This window comes from Cervus canadensis, chromosome 2 (assembly GCF_019320065.1).
Source record: "Cervus canadensis isolate Bull #8, Minnesota chromosome 2, ASM1932006v1, whole genome shotgun sequence".
Lineage (NCBI taxonomy): Eukaryota > Metazoa > Chordata > Mammalia > Artiodactyla > Cervidae > Cervus > Cervus canadensis.
The window spans coordinates 50,228,407-50,252,929 of NC_057387.1; positions in this window are offsets into that span (position 1 = coordinate 50,228,407).

Genomic DNA, 24,523 nt, shown 5'->3' on the forward strand with positions numbered 1-24,523 from the left:
TTTCCCTGTATGGTTAAAATTTATCTTATACATCAACATTAAACTTTATAGTTAAATTTTACATTATACAAACAATGCTTGTAATGAATATTTCTGTGAGATTTATATATAACATATTCAATTACATTTTATAGTTCATGCACTTAGCATATTTACTGAGAACATATTTGCTAATGTATTTATTATGTGATGGACAGTTGCATATACATGTGAACAGATGGTATAAATTATTGATAGTATATATTCTTTCATAATCATTTTGTTTCCATTACCAATGTATCTTTTTATGTGAGCTAATACTTTGGTCCTTTCATTATGAGTAGCTATATTGTAGTCTAATTGTATCATCATTTGTTTTACTAATTTACCGCTGGTACATAGTTGGATTACTGTCAGTTTTTCTCTAAGGCATCGTGATGAATATTCTTACGGTCAATTCTTTTTTCACATTCTCATTGTTTCTCTAAAACAATTTCCTAGAGTTTAATATCTTGATTGAAGGGCATATATATTTTTAACAGCAGACATATTTTTAAGACTTTCGATATATACTGACAAAATGCTTCTCAGAGAGGTGGTACCAATTTTCACTCCTAATGGCAATGTTGTTGTTGTTCATTCGCCTAAGTCGTGTCCAGCTCTTTGTGACCCCATGGACTGTAATACATTAGCTTTCCTGTCCTTCTCTACCTCCCAGAATTTGCTCAAATTCATGTCCTTTGAGTCTATGATGCCATCCAACCATCTCATCCTCTGTTGCCCCCTTCTCCTTCTGCCCTCAATCCTTCCCAGCATCAGGATCTTTTCCAGTGACTTGGCTCCTCACATCAGGTAGTAAAAGTATTGCAGTTTCAGCTTCAGCATCAGTCCTTCCAGTGAATATTCAAGGTTGATTTCCTATCAGATTGACTGGTTTGATCTCCTTGGAGTCCAAGGGATACTCAAGTCTTCTCCAACACCACAATTCGAAAGCATCGATTCTTGGCTCAGTGATAGAGAATCCACCTGCTAACACAAAAGACGCAGGTTTGCAGTTCCCTAGGTTGGAAAGATCCCCTCGAGAAGGAAATGGCTACTCATTCTAGCATTCTTGCCTGGAAAATTCCATGGACAGGGGAGTCTGATGGGCTCTAGTCCATGGAGTTGCAAAGAGTTGGACATGGCTGAGTGTACACACACATAGGCTTCTTTATGGTCCAACTCTCACATCTGTACATGAATACTGGAAAAACCATAACTTTGACTATATGGACCTTTGTTGGCAAAGTGATGTCTCTGCTTTTTAATGCATTGTCTAGTTTTGTCATAGCTTTTCTTCCAAGGAGCAAGCGTCCTTTAATTTCATGGCTGCAGTCCCTGTCCCCAGTGGTTTTGGAACCCAAGAAAATAAAATCTGTAACTGTTTCCATTTTCTCCCCTTCTATTTGCCATGAAATGATGGGACTTGATGCCATTATCTTATTTTTTTGAATCTTGAGTTTTAAACCAGCTTTTTCACTCTCCTCTTTCGCCGTCATCAAGAGGCTCTTTAGTTCCTCTTTGCTTTCTGCCATTAGAGTGGTATCATCTGCATATCTGAGGTTGTTCATATTTCTCATGGCAGTCTTGATTCCAGCTTGTGATTCATACAGCCTCTATGGGCTGTAGTCCATGAACTACTGTGACCCCATAGACTGTAAACCACCAGGCTCCTCTGTCCCTGGAATTCTCCAGGCAGGAATATTGGAGTGGGTAGCCATTCCCTTCTCTATTGGATCTTCCTGACCCAGGAATTGAACCCAGGTCTCCTGCATTGCAGGAAGATTCTTTACCATCTGAGCCACCAGGGAAGCCCAGTAGCAATGTAAGAGGTCCATTTTCCCAACCAAAAAAAGGCATATCATTGGCATTTTAATTTTCATGCCTTGGTACTATGCCAGAAAGTCCCACTCCTCCTGTCATTTCTAGATTATGCATAGTTAAAATGTACATAGTTTTATTTAAAACTTTAAATTCTTTAATCTAATTGAACATTATTTCTTTTGTTGAATAACAATGTAAGCATCAACTATTTTTCCCCTCCTAAATAGCTAACCAGTGGTCCTGGCACCATTTATTGAACAATTAAACCTTTCTACACTGATACGAAGTGCTGTCTTTTTATATGCTTGGATGTGTTGATGGGGTTTCAGGACCATTCTCTTTATTTACTGTACAGTTTTTTAAAAATTTATTTTGATATCTAACAGCACAGATACTCCTGTGCTGAAAAATGTTTCAGTGTTTTCTTAGATTTATCTTTTTGTTCTCTGAGATGCATTCTTTCTCTTTTGTAAATTTAGATATATTCTCTGTCTTTTTAATCTCAATAGTTATTTAAAGGAGTGTTATAAATTGCAAATCAGATCATCTTTTTTTCCTTCTCCTCTTATTAATTTTCTAACTTTGGATCATGTGTTAGAAATTTTGGCTTTTATATTTTAAATTCCACAAGAGTTTCTTTAAGGACTTAAAATATATAGTCAACTTTTATAAATGTTTCATTAGTTTTTGAAATGAATGTATTATCTGTTGCTTTGAAAGTCTCATATAAAAGTATTAAATCACACTCTAAAAATGTATTATTCAAATATCTTATTTTCTAAATTCAATTTTGTTTCTTTTCACCTGTCAATTGCTGAGTGAGATATGTTAAACCTGTCTCTATAGTTGAGAATATGTCAAATTACCCTTTCATTTTTAATAGTCTTATTATATTTCTAGATAAATAATAGCTCACAACAGTTTATATTCTTGATAATTATACTCTTTGATATGTTTTAAATTTTGAGTTTGAATTTTGTATTGTAAGATATGGCCACACCTACCTTTGTTTTAGCATTTTCCTTGTTTATCTTTGTGGCTTCATTATTATTTTCATTTATAATGAAAAACTGCAAAGAGTTTTCAAATCAAATACTATTAAAACAGGCTTCCTTGGTGGCTCAGTGGTAAAGAATCTGCCTGCCAATGCAGGAGACACAGATTTGATCCCTGATCTGGGAAGATCCCACATGCCACGGGGCAACTAAGCCCATGCACCTCAACTACTGAGCCTGTGCTCTGGAGTCCAGGAGCCGCAACTGCTAAAGCCAGCGCAGCCTGGAGCCTGGGCTCAGCAACGAGTGACGGCCGCGCACTGTAACTAGAGAGCAGCCCCTGGCCGACTGCCTTACCCAGAGAAAGGGAACGCGGCAAGGTCGCATGGCAATAAAGACCCAGCACAGCCACAAATAAACAAATAATTTAAAAATACTTTAAAAAGATTATACCAAACAACTTTAGTACCAAGTTTTCCCTTGCCACTACTCCCAAAAGATAACTACATTCATTTTTTTATTGGTTATTTCTTCTGAATTTACCCCCAGGTTTCTAAATAATATACTTATATGGTTGTTGACTTATTATTACTCAAGAAAAAAGAACCCTCTATCCTCCAAATATAGTCATATCATAATTTTTGGTAAGTACATTTTTCAGTTTTATTTCACAAGTAGCTAACAATACAGCTAACATTTATTTAGTACTTTATATGAGCCAGGCATAACTTTAAATGCTTATATTCATGAATTAATAGTGCCATCACATAATTCCAGTGGATAAGTATTATGATTATTTATTTATTTATTTCATAAATGGGAGAACTAAGATTCTGAGTTCAATAAACTGTGGAAAATTCTGAAAGAGATGGGAATACCAGACCACCTGACCTGCCTCTTGAGAAACCTGTATGCAGGTCAGGAAGCAACAGTTAGAACTGGACATGGAACAACAGACTGGTTCCAAATAGGAAAAGGAGTACATCAAGGCTGTATATTGTCACCCTGCTTATTTAACTTCTATGCAGAGTACATCATGAGAAATGCTGGGCTGGAAGAAACACAGGCTGGAATCAAGATTGCCGGGAGAAATATCAATAACCTCAGATATGCAGATGACACCACCCTTATGGCAGAGAGTGAAGAGGAACTAAAAAGCCTCTTGATGAAAGTGAAGGAGGAGAGTGAAAAAGTTGGCTTAAAGCTTAGCATTCAGAAAACTAAGAACATGGCATCTGGTCCCATCACCTCATGGGAAATAGATGGGGAGACAGTAGAAACAGTGTCAGACTTTATTTTTTTGGGTTCCAAAATCACTGCAGATGGTGACTGCAGCCATGAAATTAAAAGACACTTACTCCTTGGAAGGAAAGTTATGACCAACCTAGATAGCATATTAAAAAACAGAGACATTACTTTGCCAACAAAGGTCCGTCTAGTCAAGGCTATGGTTTTTCCAGTGGTCATGTATGGATGTGAGAGTTGGATGGTGAAGAAAGCTGAGCACTGAAAAATTGATGTTTTTGAACTGTGTTCAAAACTGTGTTGGAGAAGACTCTTGAGAGTCCCTTGGACTGCAAGGAGATCCAACCAGTCCATCCTCAAGGAGATCAGTCCTGGGTGTTTATTGGAAGGACTGATGCTGAAGCTGAAACTCCAGTACTTTGGCCACCTGATGCGAAGAGTTGACTCATTGGAAAAGACCCTGATGCTGGGAGGGATTGGGGGCAGGAGGAGAAGGGGACGACAGAGGATGAGATGGCTGGATGGCATCACCGACTCGATAGGCATGAATTTGAGTAAACTCCAGGAGTTGGTGATGGACAGGGAGGCCTGGCGTGCTGCAATTCATGGGGTCACAAAGAGTTGGACACGACTGAGCAACTGAACTGAACTGAACTGAAGGTTCTGAGTAACTTACTTTATTATAATTACAGAAGTATTTTCACTATTGAGCCAAAGCAGAAACAATGATTATATTTCCTTTCTTATTCAACTTTTTTATTTTCTTGAAGTTTATAATTGCCTTATTTTAAGATTTGCTTTATTTGCTTCATCAATAATTCTCTCCCCAAATCAAATGTAGAATCTGTTTAAATACTATTTTTCTCATGGTCAAAACACAATAGGTGACCAGTTAGGCCTCCCCTCCCCGCATCCATTCTGGAATCATATGTCCTCTTGCTCTAATCTAGAAGGACTGTTTTCTAAGCCTCTGCCTTTGTGTTAGATTCCTTACACCTTAAACCCTGAGTTTTCTTCTTTCTTGCTCCTGCACTTTAATGGAGTTCATTCTCCAATAGTTTCCTGATAAATGTTACAGAATAGATAGATTTTGGGGGATTTTGTTTTCCTGTTGCTCTTATTTAATGGAAGGAGAAGTTTTCCATGGATATATACATTTTCCGTTAAATATATTCATATTTGGACTTCCCGAGTGGCTCATATGGTAAAGAATCTGCCTGCAATGCAGGAGACCCAGTTTTGGTTCCTGGGTTGGGATGATCCCCTAGAGAAGGGAATGGCTACCCACTTGGTATTCTTGCCTAGAAAATCCCATGAACAGAGGAGCCCTGGTGGGCTACAGTTTACCTTATACGTATTTTGCTTGGCTATAGAATTCCAGTTTGAAAACAATTTTCTAATAAAATTTTGAAAGCATTGATTCATTTCTTTCTAGTTTTTAATTTTGCACCTGAGAAGCTTGATATTTGATTTTTCTAACCTTTTATATTTAACATTTTCTGCCTCTGTGGAAGATTTTATGACCATTTTTATTTTTTTACAGTGATAATTTCATGATGATATATCTTTGTGTTCATCTTTTCTTATTTAATATTCTGGCCATATTTTTCTCATTTATGATTGTAGGCCTTTTTAATATAGAGTTTTATATCCTCATGTTCTGAGAAAATTTCTTATTGATCATTTACTGTTCACTCTCTTCTCTATTTTTCTTTTTCTCTGGAACTCTTAATTTGATAGTCACTTGACTGTTATCCATTATTTTATTGTTTTTGTCCTATTTTCAGGGAGCTTTTGTCAACTTTATCTCTTGATCCTTTTACTGATTTAAAAACATTTTGCTCTCAACCTTTTTAATTTTAAGAGCTCTTTTGTGGCCTTTGAATGACCCTGATAAAATGTTACTCTGGCCTTGTTTCAGTTCTACAACATCTCATCTCTCAGAGTAAATGTTTACTGAAAAAAACTGTTCTTTTTATGTTGTTCATTTCATCTAAATTGCCATCTCCCACTCCTGTTATTATGTTTTAGTCTATTGATTTTCCTCAAATATATGTTGGTTTTTGGTTGTGCATTCCCACTAAAGCATGAAGCTTTAGTGGAAACCTCACTTTTGGGTATTTATGTGCCTGAGACTTGTAGCTCGGTGGCTTCACAACAAAGTCAAATTTGGTGACATTGATTTTTCATTGGGAAACCCCAAGTGTGAGAGTCTGTAGTTCTTTTATCTTAGGCTAGTCAATACTCTAAGAAAGGGATCCCCTCATCTCCTTTTTGCAGTTTTAAGTCTAGCTGTGAAAGTTCTGGAGTTACGGACCTTAGCATGTTGGTACGTAGACTTTCATTTAGTTTTCCCATTTTCAGTCCAGTGACTCTTACCCTGTGACTCCATTGGACCTACGGGAAAATTCAGGATAATCTCCCCATCTCCAAACCCTTAACTCACACCTGCAAACTCCATTTTTTCCATGTAAGGTCCTAGGGATTGGGCTGTGTGGGAGGCCATTATTCTGCTTAGCACTCGCTGGCTAGGATGGTTGTACAATGCTTCTTGTCTCTCACTGTGGCCTTGAAATTACCTGGAGTCTCTCCCATTTCTCTGCCCAGCACCCATCCCAGGAGTCGTCTCTGCCAAAATTGCAGCTTTGGAAATCTGGTCTCAGGGCTGTATTCAGGGGGCACAGTTCTCTTTATGCTGGTGCCCTTTTTGTGCTTCCAGTCCTTTCAGTTTCTATATTAGGACAGAGAGACAGGATGTGAGGGTCAGTACTTCATGCTTGATTACAAACTTTAGAGTCAATTCCTAGCCACCAACTTGTCTTTTACCCTTGTTCTCTTACTGATAAGATACAGAGGAAGCAGATGCAAAAGCTACTTTGTGTTTACTATTTGAGTTATTACAAAGGAAGAGCAGTGCAACTCAAGTTTCATGAGAACCTTTCAGTACTCAGGCTATGCTCTCTGTTGGAAAATTTCCTGCCTTATGGGAGGAAACTATGGAGTTTGATCATGTAGGGTATTATAACATGATTCTCTGAAATATGTATTCTAGAAACTACAGGCTCTCAGTGCCTCTTAGTCTTCTGCCAAGAACAGTATCATGACATAGAAATAAACCCCTTTTCAGAGTTACTAATGCTAAAAGACTTCTGTGCCTCATTGTGTGGGGTTCAAGTGTTGCATATGTGTTTGCAATACCCACAGCGCAGGCAACTGTGTTTACAGTTGCTCCCATGGTACTGAACACAAGGTCAAATAGCAGAGGAGGAGCCTTACTCCGTTGTCTTTGTCAGCCTTTCTCATTGGTTTTATAGTCTCCAGAAATTTCCCCTGGTTTTGATTTCCTGGTGGCACCTCTCCTCTGCTTCTGGCACTGCAGTGGATTTTTGTTTTAATATTTATTCTGTAAGTTTTGGATTTTGGGCAAAGAGAAAAGGTAAACATGTCATTTCTCAGCCACTCAGAATAGGAATATTCAGCCTTCATTTTTCTCTTTTAAAGAGTAGTGAGCATAGTTATAAGAGCTGTTAAGAGGCGTAAATATCCAGAAGTCAATGTCGTGCCTGCTCAGCTCCTCAGGCATGTCAAAGAAATATGCACAAGTTTGTTCCCAGCATTTGGATCACTGAAGAAATGCCACAAGCTTTAAACATATAATTGTTACTGCCATATTCGAGAAGGAAGACAGGAAAGAAAATTATGACAATTGTGGCATGTTCATTCTTTTAGCATCAGTAACTTGGCCAAAATGTTTCTAGATGACGTATGTAGCAAATGCCTCTGGCTCCCCATGTCATCTCTCCTCAGCCTACCTCGGTTTTTAGCCACAGTTGCAGTGGACAGTTCCATGTAAGTTCATACTCACCTTGTGCTGATAATGCCAGGCTTCATGTGTGCGCTGTGTGTCTTTCTGTCCTCTTCCCCAGGGCTTTCTCTGATGCCACGGTAGCCTGCTCAACTCCCATGCACGTGCAGCCCCAAAGGGGGGGGGATGTTAACACCCCAAGGTCAACCCTCAACCAATGGGGGCAGAACACAGCGGATAAATGCTCCAGTCTCCTGTCCTCTGGGTGGACGCTTCTGGGGGACTTTACGTATGCCTCTCAGGTAGTTCTGACTGGGGCAAGCCCTCATTGCCCAGAGAGGGGAGCTTCGTAATGCAGCTTTCTTCAGTGTTCTCCTCGTTTCTCTTACTCTCCGGGTTCCCTGCCCTCTGCTTCTTGGAGTTACCTCCTGTACCAAATCCCTGTACCCACGGCTTTGCCTCATTCTGTGCTTTTGATGGAACCCATTAAGTGTCTACTGCTGAATTTTAATGAAGCTTTAAATAAGACTGAGGTGCTTCATTCCTGCCTTTGGCTGCATGGAGGGGGGGGGCGGTGAAGGAAAAGAATAGAGAACATCCGTGCGCTTCTCAGTATGGTTTATGGACCTTCAGAAACAGTATCACACATGAAAACATAACTGCCAAGTAACTTTTTTCTCATTTATCAGCATCTGAGGACCGCATTAGTATGGATAATAAGAGTCAGGATGAGGGAAATAGCTGCTATTTGTGGCATGCCTTCTATAGAGCTCTGTTTATGGATTACATGCAATCCACTGAATAACCCTTAAAGATGAATGTTAGAATCCCCACTTTGCAAAAGTCTCAGGATAAAACAATAAATTGCCCAAGCCACAATAACCAGTAAATGCCATATTCCAGTTACTAGTGATTCCTCTTCAAAGCCTATGCTCGTTTTGCCTCACTTCATTGGTAGTACTTTTAAATAGATAATGCTGTATATAACTTATTTACTCACATGTTCAGTATTTTTTAAGCTTTATTTTAAAATTTTTATTCAAGGTAGTGTGTCTGCATGGTCCAAATTTCAAACTTCCGGGAAAGTATACAATTAAAAGCGTATTTCCCTCCTACCTCTGTTCCAGGCCTGTTGAGGAGGCTTCTGCTGTTACTGGTTTTTTGTCTATTTTTTCCAAGATATGCTGTCTGCATGCATGTGTGCTAAGTTGCTTCAGTTGTGTCCGACTCTTTGTGACCCCATGGACTGTAGCCTGCCAGGCTCCTCTGTCCATGGGATTTTCCAGGCAAGAATGCTGGAGTGGGTTGCCATGCCCTCCTCCAGGGGATCCTCCAGACCCAAGGATCAAACCCGTGTCTCCTATATGCAGGTGGTGCTTTACTGCTGAGCTACCAGGGAAGCCCAAGATATACCCTCTGTATGTGCATTATTTTATTTTTTACATTTACCATGCACATTGCTATTTTCTTTGTCTTGCTATTTTCCTTAAAATATGTTACAAATTCCTTCAGTTGTTTACAGGAAGTTGATTCATTATTTTTAATTGTTGCAGGGTACTTCATTGTATGGCTGTACCCAAATCTATATCATCTGTTAATCTTTTATCATATAAAACATTAATGCTTTTTGATACTGGATGAGCCAATTATTTAAAAGTTATTTTAAAGTAAATTAGTAGCATGAATTATCTACAACATAAAATACAGGGAATGTTTTTTAAAACAAAAATAAATGGTCTTTTTATCTGTTAATGAACAGGAAATTTTGAAATGAGTGAATTTCCACTTCTTTCAATTAGATATCTTGGTCTCTGTCTCTCTGTTTCTTTTCTGTTTCTTATCCCCTTACTTTTGATAACCATCTTTTAAAATTATGCTATGCTCATTCTCAGGAGTCTAAGGATTGAGTTTGGAACTTATGGTCAGGGTCAACTTAATTCCATCTCTGTTGATTCAGAGGCCTTTTTTCAGAGGTAGGCACTGATTTCAGGAACTTTTTTTTCATAAACATTTATAGGGTAGATATATTGGTTGTATACTTTTTTAATAAAAAATCTCATTTTTTTTTTTCAGGAGACAGAAGAAAATTCAAAATGTGTACATAAGGTGATTCCAGATAGTTATTCCTACTTTTCTTAGATTTATAAAGCTCTCTTAAAATTTGCACTCAGTGTATACTGAGTATGATATACTGACTATTCCATGAGCCTCCTAATGAAATGAATTAATAAATTGTAATTTGTAAAAGATCTGATCTTTCATAATTATTTTTCATTCTATCCTGTCTTGAAACTATGTTAGAAGAAACTCACTCAAGCTTAATTTTTGAAAAGTTGTCCACTAACAAATATTTTTTTTTCTTTAATTAAACTTTTATTTTTTTATCTGCTGGTTTCTTTTTTTTCTTCATTAATTAAACTTTTAATTTTGAGATAATTATAGGTCCATGTGCAGTTGTGAGAAATAATACAGAGAGATTCCATGTACCCTTTACTCAGTTTTCCCCAATGATAACATCTTGCAAAATTACAGTACAATATTGCACAACCAAGGTGTTGGATTGATATAGTCAAGATAGCAAACATTTCCATCACCACAGAGATTCCTCACGTTGCCCTTTGATAGCCACATCTACTTCCTTCCCACTCCCATCCTCTGTTTAACCACTAGCAACCACTCATCTGATCTCCATTTCTATAATTTTTAAAATTTCAAGAGTGCAATGATATAGTGCATGCATACTCTTTCTTCAGGAATCGTATTAAACTTGTGGAATATATTCCTAGTTTGACACACCTTTTATGTTTTATATTGGTCTAATTTTTTAAAATCAAATACCTTAGATATTCAATATTTTCATTTGTAGACACTCATTCAAGCTTACAGAATTAGCTTTGCTTCCCTGGAAACTGAGATGGAGACTTGTATTTGTGAGGTCCATTGGTTCTTGCTCTCAGTAGACACCCTTGTAAGAAACTGAGGGAGGAGGGATTGGACAGAAGGAGAAGCCGCCCCAGAGGACAGTTGTAGCTGAGGTCGCAGCTCATCTACAGGGAGCTTTGCAACCAGATGGGCCTGCAGTGTTGTCCCAAACTGAGGGAAGGAGGCTAGATCTATGAATCTCTTTTCTATTTCCATTGATTCTTTGTATACATTTTAGAATTAGTTTGTAGATTTCTACAAAGGATCCTGCTGGGATTTTGATATGAATTGTGTTGAATCTATAAATCTATTTGATATGAATTGATATGTTAAGAATATAGAGTCTTGCAATCATTAAATACATATATCTGTATTTATTTAGGTCTTCTTTGATTTCTTTATTTGGTGTTTTGTAGTTTTCAACATATATACACATCTTGTATATATTTTGTTAGACTTATACCTAAGTATTTCATTTGTGGTGATACTGGAAATGATATTTTTTAAAAATTAAATTTTCAGTTGCTTATTGCTAGTATATATTGTCCTGTGATCTTGTTAAACTGACATATTAGTTTTACTAGTTTTATTTGCATATTCTTTAAAATTTTCTCCTTAAATAAGAAAAATGATACCATCTATAGGGAGAAACTTGTGGTTTTTTTCTTTCTTTCTTTCTGTTTGGTGTGACTTTTATTTCTTTCACTGGCTATGCCCTTCATTTAAATGTTAATTAGAAATAATGAAAATCTCTGCCTTGTTTCTTATCTTGGGGGAAGCAATCTTTAACAATTATGTATGATTTTAGCTGTAGATTTTTTTTTAAGTGCCCTTTATTAGCGTGAGAAATTTCTATTCCGTTTGTTGAGTTTTTTTTTTTTTTATGGTGAATAGATGTTGAATTTTATCAAATTTGTTTTTCCTGTGCCCACTGAGATGATCTATCATGGTCTTCTTCACTCTTTTGATGTGGTAAACTACATTGTTTGATTTTTCAAGTATTGAGCTAACCTTGCATTCTTGGAATAAATTCTGTTTGGTCATCCTATATTACTTTTACATATTCTCCTGAATTTGATTTACTAATAGTTTATGAGGATTTTTATATCTATGTCCATGAAAGATAATGGGTTGTTATACTGTCTTTGTCTGGCTTGAGTATCAGGGTAATGGGCTGACTTATAAAATAAGACAGAAAGTGCTCATTCCTCTTCTATTTTATTTTTGAAGATTTTGTGTGGAATTGACATTTTTGTTATTTTTTCCCTTAAAAGTTTAAAAAATTTTGCCAGGAAAATCATCTTAGCCTGTACTTTTTTTGGTAGGATGTTTTTAACTGCAAATTTATTCTCTTTAGTAGATACAAGAAAATTTGATTTATTTATTTCTTCTTGAGTAAGCTTTGGTAGTTGGTGTCTTTTAGGGAAACTGTCCATTTCACTTATTTTGTCAAATAGATGTACATAGGTTGTTTGTAATCTTCAATTATTATCCTGTGACTATCTGATCTTTATAGTGATAGCCCCTCTTTTATTTCTGATATTGGCAATTTGCATATTCGCTCCTTTTTTCTTGGGCTTCCCTCATAGTTCAGTTGGTAAAGAATCTGACTGCAATGCAGGAGACCCTGGTTTGATTCCTGAGTCAGAAAGATCTATTGGAGAAGGGATAGGCTTCCCACTCCAGTGTTCTTAGGCTTCCCTTGTGGCTCAGCCGGTAAAGAATCCACCTGCAATGTTGGGAGACCTGGGTTTGATCCCTGGGTTGAGAAGATACCCTGGAGAAAGGAAAGGCTGCCCACTCCAGTATTCTGGTCTGGAGAATTCCATGGACTATAGGATTGCACAGAGTCAGACAGGACTGAGTGACTTTCACTTTCCTTTTTTCTTAGTCAGTGTGGCTGGAAGTTTGTTAATTTTATTGATCTTTTCAAAGAACTAGCTTTCTGGTTTTTTCATTGTTTATTTATTTTTCCTATTTTCAAATTCACCGACTTCAGCTCTTTATTTCTTCTGCTTGCTTTCAGTATCCTTATTGGGTTTCTGGTTTTTGTTCTATTTTCCTTTAAACTATATGGGATTGTCTTCTTTTTTAAAATTCATTAATTTATTTATGTGCTAGGTGTTTGTTGCTGTGCGTGGACTTTCTCTAGTTGCAAGGAGCACGTGCTACTCGCTAGCGGTGCTTGGGCTTCTCCTTGCAGTAGCTTCTGCTGTTGCAGAGCACAGGCTCTAGGGTGTGCGGCTTCAGTCGTTGCAGCAAACAGCCTTAGTTGCCCGTGGCGTGTGGAATCTTTCCGGACCAGGGATCAAACCGTGGCCTCTGCACTGGCAGGTGACTTTTTAACCACTAGACTACCAAGGAAGTCCTGTTTTTTGTTCACTGATTACCATTGAAGTCACCACCTATAATTGTGAATGTGTCTATTTGTTCTTTTACCATATCAGTTTTTGCCTTATGTATTCTGAACCTGTTAGGAATGTATCGTTTAGAATTACTTTGTCTTCTTAGTGAATCTTTTAATCATTATGTTTATACCTTATAATATCCCTTGTTTTGTCTAGTCTTAGTATAGTTATTCCAGCCTTCTTTTGATGATTGTGAAATACATATATTTCCATTGTAAACTTTTAATCTATTTATACCTTTAGGTTTAAAGTGGATTTCTTATAGATACCTGCTGTTTGGTTTTACATTTTTTGCTGTTTGGTAATCTCTGTTTTTAAAATGATGAATTTTATCATTTATATTTAATGTAATAATTATATCTACCATTTTGCTAGCTTTTTTGTTTATTCCATTATTTTTGCTCCTCTTGTTCTTGTCTTTCCTGTTTGATTTTGCAGTGAGCATTTTAAAAAATTCCCATTTAACCTCATTACTTGGATTATTATTTACATTTATTTTAAAGATTTTTCTTAGTTGTTTATTAAAATGTACATATTTATGTAATCACAAAATAACTTCAAATAACATCATGTTTTTTCACATATTACATAAGAACCTTATAATAGCATATTCCCAATTGTCCCTCTTTCATTTAATCTTCTCTGCAATCTTTGCCATATATTTTACTTTTATTTTTACATCATACTACAAACCTTCAATTCATTGCTACTATTTTATTTTATTTTTTATTAAAAAAATTTATTTTCATTGCTACTATTTTAAAATTAATTATCTCTTCGAGCTGTTAAAATGAGAAAAATATCTTCTACATTTACCTTTATTTTAATCATTTCTGAAGATTTAATTTCACTGTATACTCTCAAGTTTCTTTCTGGTATATTTCTTATTGCTAAAGAGCTTTTTAAAAAACATTTTGTAGTGCAGGTCTACTGGTAATGAATTTTCTCAGCTTTTGTTATTAAGATAGTTTCAGTGGCATAGGATTCTGAGAGATAGATTTTTTCCCCCTTTTCAGGATTTTAAAGATGTCACTCTGCTGTCTTCTAGATTGTATGGTTTATGATAGCCTGCTGTAATTCATCTTTTTATTCAGTATGTTATGTGTCTTTCCCTCATCTTTCTTTTGCCTTCTGAATTTCTCTTTGTCATTGGTTTTCAGCAGTTTGAATATGATTTGCTGAGAAGTATGCACCTCTTTGTGTGTATATGTGTGAAGGGCTATTTTCTTGTTTATTTTTTTCTTTTTTTTTTAGTGTTCCTTCTTTTGGGGTTTCTTTGATTTATGGTTTGCTGTATTTCATTGTTTTAGGAAAATTCTTAGCCATTATGTTTTCAAATATTTCTCTAGCTTGTTCTAGTCCTCTTTTTTTCTGGTATGTTAAATCATTTGATATTATCCCACAACTCTTGGGTGCTCTTCTGTTTTATTCATCTTCTTCCTCTTAGTGTTTGGACAGTACCTATTGGCCTGTCTTTGAGTCCACGGTTTCTTTCCTTGGCTGTGTTAGTTCTCCTTATGAGCCTGTGGAAGGCATATTTCATGTCCAATATCAGGTTTTTGTATTTCTGACATTTCCATTTTTCACTTTCTTATAGTTTCCAAATATCTGCTGAAATTTGCTATATGCATATTGTCTACCTTTTCTATTAAAGATTTTCTCATGTTAATTATAGACTGATAGTTCCAACATATGATTCTGTTTATGTTGATTTCTTTATCTCTTGATAGTGCAATTTTTCCTCATTTGGTTTTAGTCTTTTTAAAAATAATTTTTGATTGAGTGTTGGGCATCACATATAGGAAGGAAAAGACTTAGGTAAATAGTATTTATGACTGAAATCAGTACAACTTTTGTAATGCTAGGTTAAATGTGCCTGTGTGTAGTTGGGGGAGTTGAGTTGATGTATCTAAGTTTGGTTTAGATTTGGCATCAAATGCTTCTAGGGTTACTTTGTGTTTAGGTTGGAACCTGAGTTACTGAAGAGTTTTTTGGTGATGCTGCTGCTGCTGCTAAGTCGCTTCAGTCATATATTCATGTTCTATTCTTAGCTTTTGGCTTTTACTATGCACTTGTATCTTTTTTCTTTTATTTATCTTAAATTAATTCATTTATTTAAATTGGAGGCTAATTACTTTAAACTATTGTGGTGGTTTTTATGCACTTGTATGTTGTAAAAGATCTCTTCATGTTCATATGTTCATGTTTTCCCCCTACTGGTGATAGATTGTTTTTGCTTTTTACTTGGAACTTGCTAGCTTAGTGGCACCCCACTCCAGTACTCTTGCCTGGAAAATCCCATGGACAGAGGAGCCTGGTAGGCTTCTGTCCACGGGGTTGCTAAGAGTCGGACACGACTGAGTGACTTCACTTTCACTTTTCACTATCATGGATTGGAGAAGGAAATGGCAACCCACTTCAGTACTCTTGCCTGGAAAATCCCATGGACAGAGGAGCCTGGTAGGCTGCAGTCCATGGGGTTGCTAAGAGTCGGACACGACTGAGTGACTTCACTTTCACTTTTTACTATTGTGGATTGGAGAAGGAAATGGCACCCCACTCCATTGTTCTTGCCTGGAGAATCCGAGGGACGGGGGAGCCTGGTGGGCTGCCGTCTATGGGGTTGCACAGAGTCGGACACGACTGAAGTGACTTAGCAGCAGCAGCATGGTGGTGGGGGTTGGGCAGGTTCCTAGTGTCCTGTTTTGGCCTTACTCTTAGGCAGGCCCTGTATCCCTGAGTCTTGGAGGTGAGGCTCCCTTTGTGATCTTGCTTCTTTTTCCATCAGAGCCAAACTCTGCCTTGTTCTGTGTCAAGTCTTGTGAAGAGAGTTTCGTGCCTTTCTCCCAGTTATAGGAGCTCTCTAAAGGCTTGAATTCAGGACAGTTTCCTACCCCTCCCCATGAAGAGCCTTTTGTTTTTTACCCTTCCCTTCGTCACAGTGGGTTTATGTATGTGCTTCTGGGGTGCCAGGTTTTGCGGCCCTTACCCCAGCAAGCTAAGATTTTGTCCTGTAGAAAAGGAGAGTGGGGCAGGGCGTTGTGCCTCTTCTGCTGTGGCAGCTGTTCTGGCCTCCCAGCCTGCACCACTGAAGCAAGCTTTCTCTGGGCTTCTGCCCTACCCTTAATCTGTGTTATGCATATGACAGAGGTCAGAGAAGAGCCGGTGTGAACTCCCTTTGTTTCTGTAGCCGTCAGGGATTTTATACACTCATATGAGTGTACACTCAGTTAAAATAATTTATTAAAATTCGAGTTGAATTCTTCTTCTTTTTTTTTTCTTTTTTCCATAAATTCGAGTTGAATTCTTCTTATGATCTTGTATGGTGCCGTGTTCCTCTGCTCTTGTGCTCTGCCACTAAGTGAGGCAGGATTTGTGTTTTTGTCTCGAAATGTCTGACTTTCCGTATTATTTTAGGATACTTGGTGGCCATGTATTTTTGCTCTGGTGTGTGCAAGAAAAGTTATGATTTTGCATTTTACCTGGATTTTGTTGTTGTTACTCAGGTGGTGCATCTCTTTTCAGCTTTCTAAATCATCGGTATATGGGAAGTTAGTTACATCTTTAAGGGGCTGTTCCACGGCTCTGTAAGGCCAATAGTTCTGGGTAGTGTGATGTATGATACGTGTCTATATACCTTTGCTGTGAAGTTGGTTTCGTGGCTTGATGCAGTGTTTTGTGGTATCTCATGTTGGTGAATTAAGCAGTCTCTAAGTCTTTGGATATTAGTGCTGGCTTAGGCCATTGGGGCAGGAAAGGTAACCCTATGCCCAGATCCAAGTTGTTTCCAGTGTTGATCCCATGTTAGATGAATCTATTCCTTCCAAGGTGGAAGACTTCTCAGCTAGTCATCTTGCCACTAAGGGGATATTTGATCTTAAAGAATGGTGCCATACCAGGGGCTTAGCATTGATGTCAGTTGCTGCCAGACTGGACGTTTGGCAGTGGCAATAACTAGGTTAGCCTTGGTAAGTGGAAGCCCATGCTATTGGGTTCATGCATATCTTCCATCCCTGCTGCCGTGATTACTTCATTAATGAACTGTTAATGCAGATGCTCTGGTGTGGAAAATTACAGAAGTTGGATGACATCAACTCACTAAGTCTAGCCTCTGGTTATTTAGTACTTCTACAGTAAATGCTCCCTGTTGACAGTTTACATGTAGCACAAAGATTTTCATACTTTTGTGCTCACTTGCATGCCCCTAAGAAAACAGCCAGGACATTCTCTACTGCCAATGGGCCTGTGTATGTTCTTATCCTGGGCTACTATTCTTTTCACATAAAGTGGTGGTAAAGAACACTGCCTGGCGCTCTGTCCATTGAGAGGATTTTACTTCATTGCTCTCTTTCATGATCATTTCTAGGTGAGGTTTGCAGTGCAACAGTCCATTTTTGGCTTTCACCCACATACTGAGCTAACCCATATATGAACCTGGCAAGGTTGGCATGGAATGCCAAGCCTGGCATTTTTTCCCCTCCATTAGTCAAAAGTGACTCTTCTCCATTCCATACAGCCATAGTTGAGATTTGAGCAAGAGATATCAGTGCAACAGTGTTTACTTGTGACCTCTGGCCCTGCTCATTCCCCATCCTGAAAGTATGACTTCCATCTTTCTTTGAATTGTTGCCATGCCTTCTCAACTCAGTGACTTTGGTCATTAGCTCATGATGGGAGGCTTTGTCTGCATAATCACTTGATGTCCCTATCAGGGCCTGTAGGATGATGGGAGTTACTTTTTAAATGGTGGATAGTTCTCTGTTGCAGATTCTGTATCTTTGTTCCAGATTGATTGGGGTTTGTGGGCTTTTGAGGGAGGGCTATCCTGTACCTGTTAAGACTTTAGCAGCATCCCTTGCCTCTACCCACAAGATGCCAATAACCTCTCACTCCTTGCTTCCCTCAGCTGTGACAAGCGCACGTGTCTTCAGACATTGCCAAGAGTTCCCTTCAGAGAAAAATTTCCTCTGGTTGAGAACTACTGGTCTAGACAACCTGAGTTCCTTTTTGGACTGTATTATTACATGGAGAGGGAGAGTTAACATAACCCTAGGGCATGACTCTGGATGTATATTGTCAGTCCCGTGTAGATGTGAACTTCTGATCTTCCTTTTCTTCCTTTTATCAGAATGGAGAAGAATCCACTCCCCAGATCAACGGCCTCATACCAACTGCCCAAGGCTGTGTTTGTCTGTACTTGCAAGGGTACCACATCTGGCACAGCAGCTACAATTGCTACTGCTTGGTTATGTTTATATTACTGTACTCTCATCTCCCGTGATCCATTTGGTTTTCTTTCAGAGACAGACAGATGAATTCAATGGATATACAAGAGGGACAGTCGCCCTTACATGCTATAAGTCTTTGACATGGTACTGTTCTTGCTGTTCTGCCCAAGATATGATGCGGCTTTTGATTTACTACCTTGGTTGGGAGTGGGAGGCAGTTTCTATGGCTTTTGCATGGATTTCTGCTCTATGATAGCACTTAGCCCTGAGGTCAAAGAACCAATAGGAGGGTCCTGCCAACTACAAAGTGTGTCTACTCCAGTTATGTATTTGGGGACTAGAAAATGATCACTCCTGTGCTGAAGTACCCAGGGGATGGAGTGGACCCAGTCTGAGCTAGAGTTTGGCTAGAACACCGTTTATTACCTAGCCCTCTTATATTTGGACTTGAAAAGGGAGGTTGTAATGGTGCTTGGGGTCCCCAGAGTCTGACACTCCTGAAAAGATCTGAGAATTCCTTTCCTGCATTTCCCCCCACACCATGATTATCCAAGTAAATGGCCATACATATTGGGCTTCCCAGGTATCTCAGTGGTAAAGGATCCACCTACTAATGCAGGAGACACAGGAGATGTGGGTTTGATCTCTGTATGAGGAAGATCCTCTGGAGAAGGAAATGGCAACTTAGTCCAGTATTCTTGCCTGGAAAATCCCATGAACAGAGGAGCCTGGCGGGCTGCAGTCCATATAGTGTTGCAAAGAGTTGGACACAGCTGAGCATGCATGCACAACAACTGGGAGAATTACTACTGCATACATTTGATGCAGTGGTCCAGGGTCCATCTCCTTAGGAGTCTGACCTCTCCTTCAGTCAGTAGATTCTTGATTTGAGAACCAGCTCAGGACTAGATAAGAAACTATGACTTCCCTAGACTGGTGGCCCTTAGTTTCCTAATCATCTAGTCTTGACTTTAAAAAGTTGCATAAATTAAGCAATATTCTTGCTGCCTGCCCATAGTTTTTTACTTCTGTGAACACTGTATTCCAGAAACCACCTCCAGATCTCTTTGGATACTGAGGTGCCTTGGTCGCCACTCCAATCTTGCCATTCATCACAACAATTGGGCCCACTTTGCTTTTGATGGTTAAGTGTTATTATTGTACCTCTTTTATCTCAGGATTCTGGGATTTCTGTTCTCTAACAGTGTCTCCTGCCATCAACCCTGGCCTACAGAGTGCACACAGCTTCTGAATGATCCTAGCGTCTCTTTGCTCAGCACATTCCACGTCAGTAACTCTGGTAAATAGGGTACTCTGGTCTCTTACATGAGCTGGCTGGTGAATTTTCTGGACTTAAGTCACAGGCCCATTTTAGCATACTTCCTTCTACCATCTTTTTAATTTCCTTTGTCCAACATTATGGCAATTCTGTAATTTCTACTTTATTTAGTGTGGGCCACTGATTTCCTAACTTACAGGAGCTACTATAGTGTGTGAGAATTGTTTACTGGGGTCCTTGCCACTAGGAACCAACTTTTACTGGTGGATGGATAGATCAGCCCTGAAGAGAGGTTTTGGATGGAATACCAGAATACTATCTTATTCATAGTTTAGTCACTAACTTACTCATAATCACAGTATACCTACTGTTATCACCTGTATTGGTTTTACAATGGCCTTTGTCAAAAGCAATAAAGAGTACTCTGGTAGCATGATCTCTAAATAGATGACTCAAATTACATAGTAAACAGAATTTACTCAAGCTCAGAGCATCAGAGAAACACAAGATACATTTACTGACAGAAAGCTTTAAACCATATAACAGAGTTATGGGAAATGGCAACTGCAATCAACACACTGACCAGTGAACAGGTAGGAGGGATGGCCCCAGCCAAAGAGAAAAGCTTAGTCCCTTTATTCAAATAATTGTAATTTAAAAATCCAGAAACTATATTTACATACAGACACTGTGCTGAGGTTTGTTCATTATTATTTGACCTTTCCATCCAATAGAGAGATTGTAGTCACTATTGTTGAAACCATCCTTTGTTATACAATATAATGATGACAGCAACCATTTACTGGGTGTTTATGATACCAAGTGCTTTATAAAACACTAGCTCCCTAACTACCCACGTATGCATGCGAAGGGGTGACCAAAAGCAAATGTGATCCTTGTCAAAGCTGTCACCTTCATGGTTATATACTTATTCCAGTGAAGTCAGTTACCATAATCCAAACAATTTCATCATTCCTCTTTGCGGATTGCTGTCAGAAACTGTGGAACATTACTGTACAATCCTTGCATGGTACACCATTATCCTCAGCAAGAGTATTTAGTTATTTGGAAATAGTTGAGTCATTCAGAGCCAATTTTGGTGAATAATTTGGAAAGGTATCCAATGTAAGTAACACGATTTTAGTTCTTTAAAATAAAAAAAAATTGACTTCTAGACTATTTACCAGCAGTAATCTCAATTTTCTTGAATGTTTGTGAACCGTCTCTAAAGCATTTCTCAAAAAGTAGTTCCAGAATGTGCCCTGAGCAGTGACAGTATTGTTGGTACTTCTAAGGGGAGTACCTGAAGAGCAATGCTTATTTAAGTTAGATTCTATTGATTAATTTATTTTACTTTATACACAAAGAAATGGAAGGGGGAAGTATTATATTGATTTAAAAATAGGAAGGTGTATTTCCTCAAATTAAAGAAATTAGCTATCCATTTTATACTCAAGTTGTATTTGTTTTGCCAAGCCTACTTTATAATACAAAGTTTTGATAGACTTTTTTTCATGTACTTCATCTTTAGAATCATTTTTAAATTGAAGTATTGTTGATGTACAATATTATATCTTACAGGTGTACAGTATTCACAATTTTTAAAGTTTGTATGCCATTTATAGTTATAAATGTTGGCTATATTCCCCGTGTTGTACAATATAGCCTTGTTTGTTTTATACCTGAGAGTTTGTACCTCTTACTCCTCTACCCCCACATTCTCCCTCCCCACTTCCCTCTTCCCACTGGTAACCACTATTTTGTTCTTTTTATCTGTGAGTCTTCTTTTTTGTTATGTTCACCAGTTTGCTGTATTTTTAGACTTCTACATAGAAGTGATATTATACAGTATTTGTCTTTCTCTGTCTGACTCATTTCACTTAGCATAATGTCCTCCAAGTCCATCCATGTTGCTACAGATGGAAAAATTTAATTCTTTTTTATGGCTGAGTAGTATTCCGCCACATGTGTATGTTTGTGTGTGTATCATATCTTTATCCATTCTTCTGTTGATGGACAGTTAGATTGCTTCTAACTAGATGGATACTTAGAAGCAATCTATAATTATTAATCATAATTTGGTAATTATAAATAATGCTTCTATGAACATTGATGTACATGTATCTTTTCAAATTAGTATTTTTTTTTTTTTTTGGATATATACCCAGGAATGAAATTGGTGAGTCAGGTGGTAGTTCTATTTTTAATTTTTTGAGCAATCTCCATACTGTTTTCCATAGTGCCTGCACCAGTTTACATTCGCACCAGCAGTGTACTAGGGTTTCCTTTTCTCCACATCCTGGCAACATTTGTTATCTGTGTTCTTTTTGTTGATAGTTATTCTGACACTTGTGAGGGGATATTTTGAAGTATTGAAATTTTGAATATTGAAATATGTTATCAGAACTTAGCAAATGGAAGCTACAGTCTTAGTTTCCTCTACATATTTCTTTTAAAGTATGTTATCAATATATATATAATAAATAGAAAACTTCATATTAAATTATCTTAAATTTATAATATTAAATTACATATTAAAAAATTTTATAAGTGTAACATCACATTTTGATGACTTCTAACATTTCCCATAAATTTGTCTTGTCATTTTAATTTTTATTTATCTCTTCCAATAGTGGGTAGATAAGTTTTATTGTGACATTGGTGACAATGTCTCTGTAAGATATGGTCAAAAGGATAGAAGAAAATTTATGTTGTAACTACATGCTAACATGGTAAAATTTAGTGTGTTTTACGAAGAGGTAAAAAAAAAAAAAGAAAATTAAGAAAATAAACTGTTTCTACATTCTTAGAAAAACAAATTCTTCTCTTAGGAGTGTGTCTGTCACAAATAGACTGCTGTGCATGTTAGATGCTGTGTGTTAAGCTGCACTGAGAATTTACAACAATTTTTATAGGTGTGAGGGTGTGCAGGTAACTTCAAACTTGATTGTGTCAAATGTCGTGCTTAATTAAAAGGTGTTCCTTGCAAATTCAGACCTAAATTTAGACACAGGAATTTATCCTCCTTCCCCTATCATTCTTGAAAAACCGTAGAGTGTAATTTTGGGGTCTGCTGAACAACCTGAACATAAAAGGTATGCTTTTTTTTTGTTTGAAGATGAAAAGAATGCCATTTTTCTTAGAACGTACAAAGACCTTATTTTAGTAAATATTATTTGCAGGTTTGATTGGGGCATTTATACCTTGGCTGAAATAGTCATTGAAAATCATGATTTTCTTTTTTAACCCTTCAATTTCTCTGCCTAAAGTATGTCGAATTGTACTGCTAAAGCTGCAGTGTCCCTGACAATCTAAGAAATTGAGGTGTTATTATTATTCCAGAAATTGGTTATTGCTTTGAACATAAGCACAATTAATTACACAGAACAGTATAGCAAATTTGTTTAAAACTAGGTCAGATTATTATTTTACCTATAATTTCATCAGCATAATGTATTACATTGTGATTGTAATAGCTTAGTATTAATAAACTCAATTATTATTTAACATGTTAAAAAAATATATTTTTGTCTTGAAAGACTGTCAAAAGAGATACTGATAATTGAGGATATATTCCCATGCTTCCATACCAAGCTGCTGAAATTTAATTGTTAGATGCTGAAAAACAGTCATCATATATATATATATATAAATAGCATATTTTTGTGGTAAGCATCACTATTAAGAATTTCTGCATATTTTCTGGCTAAATTTAAAATTTTCATTTTGGAAGAGAAAACTCAAAAATGAATAAATGAATTAAACTTCCTGAAAATAAATTAGAATGTGAAAATGCATTTAAAATCTGGCTATTCTTTTCCAAGCCAAAAAAAAAAAAGGCAAAAAGGCTATTCTTTCCCAAGCAGGCAGTCTCTTGTAAAATCCACTTTGTTGCATCTACTTGAATCTTAGAGCAAGATGGCCTCATTCACTAGACTTTGGAAATAAATCAAGGACCTTTGTGCGCGCTACTAAATAATGTCCGCGATATCACACACTCAGCAAAGATCCTTCTTTTTTAGTTGCCTTGCTGTCTAACTTGCTCCGTATACTAATGTGGTTCTGCCAGGATTGTGGGAGATGTTGATATTTGGGAATGCTGCCGATCAGCTTGCTGGTTTCAGAAATCGCACCAAAGACTTGAGGTTTTAGCGGAATTGATAAGAGGAAAGCCAACATAAGAGCCCTTGCTTTGATGCACGTTATAATAGCCAGCAAAACCCACCATGGGCAGCCTTGAGAGCAGACCACTACTCTGAGGAATACTTAGTTCTTTGGGGCTGATTATGGCTTATTGAGGCAGAAAACTTGTTCCAGTTCAAACTCTTTGAATTCCTTGTTCACTCAATAGTGTGTCAAAAAAGAGCATTCAATGTTTCATGTCACAAAATCACCGCTGGCCTAAATTGTTCCTATTTCTCTTTTGCATATGGTGTGCAAGAAAATTTTCAACCCTCTTCCGTAGCACCATAATGCTTTGATATGGGTAACATTGCCATAACAGCCTGCATTAAGGAACTTATATTTTATTCTTCTTTTCAGTGTACATAAAAATCCCAGCTTAGTCCTTTTTTGTCTTTTCGATCCTTTGAACTCTTTCAAGCTATGTTTCAAGACTTTCTGGGCTTTGACGGAGCTGGGCATTCACTGTAAAAGCAGTCAATGCCTCAGTGAGACCACAAGCAAAACTGTGAGTGTCTTAAGCAGGGACCACACAACTCTTGTGAGTATTTGCATATTTTAGCAACTCTGTTGAGTGTGAATCTCAAAGCAAAGAATGCTGCTCATTAATTTCCTTC